The following is a 2,631-nucleotide window of genomic DNA, read 5'->3' on the forward strand; positions in this document are numbered from 1 at the left end:
TTCAGGGCCAAAAAATCGTCTTATACGCCGGCAAATACGGTAGTTACTGTCATGACCACATTTTCTTTTTCAGAATAATTTACCACTTCTCCCCGCCTCCACCCCACCACACCGCCCCAGTTCGATGACCACCTCATTTTTTTTTTTTGTCATGTAATATTAATTGCCTCGTCTCAGAGTCAGACTTCATATGTTTGAAAAATTACTGGTTGAATTTAGTGGTGGAGATTAGGACAGTGGAACTGATTAAAGTAAACATATATCTGGAGATTCAAATTCCTGACCTTGGCCTCCGTGTAGTGGAGACCTAATGTCTGAATAGCTGGCATGAAAATAAGTGAACCTGAAAGCGAAAGAGCCTTCTTAATGTACTTGATTATTAGATGATATTTTGAGTGAGTTGTAGGTTAAACTGATAATTGCTGTTTCTCTAACTTCCAGGCTACTGATATTCAAGGATTTATGATCTAGGGTCATTTTCTAGTGGTAATAAATATACAAATTCAAGTTGCACAGGTTTCAGAAAAGTGCCATGAGCTAATTAGAGGCACTTGATGTATGAACTATTGTGACATAGTTGGAGCCACAGGTATGGTTTTTCCCTCAGGCCATTAACTCTGGTTAGCCTTTTAGGGTAGACTATGAGATAAATTAACAGCATGGGATTTGGAGTCAGATTTAAGACCTAGCTTTTCCACTTACCAAATGCGTATCCACTAAGGATGTCCGCTCTTATGGTCCTAAGATGGCTAAGGCAGTTGCAAACATCCAGAAGCAGAAAAGGGAAGTCTTCCTTCTTGCACCTATGTGAGTTATTCAGAAACCTTTCCAGAAGGCCAATACACTCTTCCTTTCATGTCTCATTGGCTGGAACTGCACCATGTGCCCAGTCCTAAGCCAGTCACTCGCAAGGGGAGTGGAATTAATTATGTTTGGCTACACCATGTCTCTGATGTTTCAAAATGTCTTGAGCCTGTGTCTCTGGCGTGGATCTATTAATATTTGTAACCACTGCCTGTAGGTCCTTTCAACCTGCAGACTCAATCTTTAAATTCTGGAAAACGTTCTTGAAATATAATTTAATATTCTTCCCTTTGGTTTTTCTGTACTCACCTTTTGGCATCCCTGTTATTTGGGTGTTGAACCAGTAGACTGGTCTATTGATCTTATTTCTGTAATATTTTCCATCCCTTTGTCTTTTTGTCTTCTAAGTTTTAATTTTGGCTGCTAAAAATTTAATTTCCGAGAGTATTTTTTCTTCTTTGTGTTCATTTTTATAACATCCTATTCATGTTTCATGGAGATAAAATATTCTCTTTTTGCTCTGAGAATATTAAATATGGCTTAGAAGCTTTTGTTCTCCTTGTAGGGTCTGTTCTTTTTATTTTTTTTTTTCTAAATTACTTTTTACTGTTTTTGGTGTCTTTCATGTTAAAGATTTTCCTCAAGTATCTGGTAATGATTTTTAAGATCAAGACACGAAAAACCCCTGTGTATGGGACTGGGTTGTTGAATGTGGGCCTCCCTATAGGGTGGGCTCTTTCACTGGGCATTCCTCTCACTCTCCTAAGTTAGTATCTTTATGTCTTTTCTCTTGAGTTGGCCAAGAATTTTAATGTTCCCTCCTTGGGACGCAGAAGCCTGGTTTCCCCCGGGTTCTGAGTCAGGGAGGATTACTGAGTGTTTCAACATTAATATGTAAACTCTTACTTAGTCTTATTTTCAGTATCTTACTCTGTGCCTCAGCTGTGGTTGCTGCCTCGGCCTGTTTTACCCACTCCAGCAAATAAACCTCCCATTTCTACCAGGGTGGTACAGGGGCAGCTGCTGGAATGCACTGAGTTGGGGAGAGCACCTAGGGCATCTAATTACTTCTCCTCTTTCTCCTTTTTTAATACACTTTTTTTGGGGGAACAGTTTTAGATTTACAGAAAAACTGAGAAGATAGTATAGAGGGTTCCCCTATACCCAGCACTGTTTCCACTAGTATTAGCATCTTACATTGGCATAATACATTTGTTTCAATTAAAGAACGGATACTGGTGCTTCATATTAGCTAAAGTCCATAGATTTCTTTAGTTCTTTTTTTCTTAATGTCCTTTTTCTATTCCAGGATGCCACTCAAGATGCCATATTACATTTAGCTGTCCTATCTCTTTAGGCTTCTCTTGGCTAGGGAAGTTTCTCAAACTTTCCTTGTTTTTGATGAACTCGAGTAAACACTCAAGGAGTACCGGTGAGGGATTTTGTAGGATGCCCCACTATTGAAGTTCATCTGATGTTTTTCTCATGATAAGAGAAGGCTATTGAGAGGAAGACCACAGAGGTACAGTGCCCTTCTCGCCACATCATATCAAGCGTACTACGCTCAACATGATTTAAGACTCTTGATGCTGCTCTTGTTCACCTGGAGAAGGTAATGGCTGTCAAGTTTCTTTATTGTAAATTACTCTTCCCCCCGCCCCCCTGCTCTCCTTACCCCCCAATTTCCATGCTATACACTTGGGAAGGAAATCGCCATGCCAGCCCAGACCTAAGGAGTGGGGGGCTACACTAGCTACTTAAACAGACTTTCACCCTAATCCTTTCCTCCACGCCCAGAAGTACCAGGTGCTGCCAATTCGTGAGACG

The sequence above is a fragment of the Hipposideros armiger genome, unplaced genomic scaffold (genome assembly GCF_001890085.2).
Source record: "Hipposideros armiger isolate ML-2016 unplaced genomic scaffold, ASM189008v1 scaffold_74, whole genome shotgun sequence".
In the NCBI taxonomy this organism is placed as follows: Eukaryota; Metazoa; Chordata; class Mammalia; order Chiroptera; family Hipposideridae; genus Hipposideros; species Hipposideros armiger.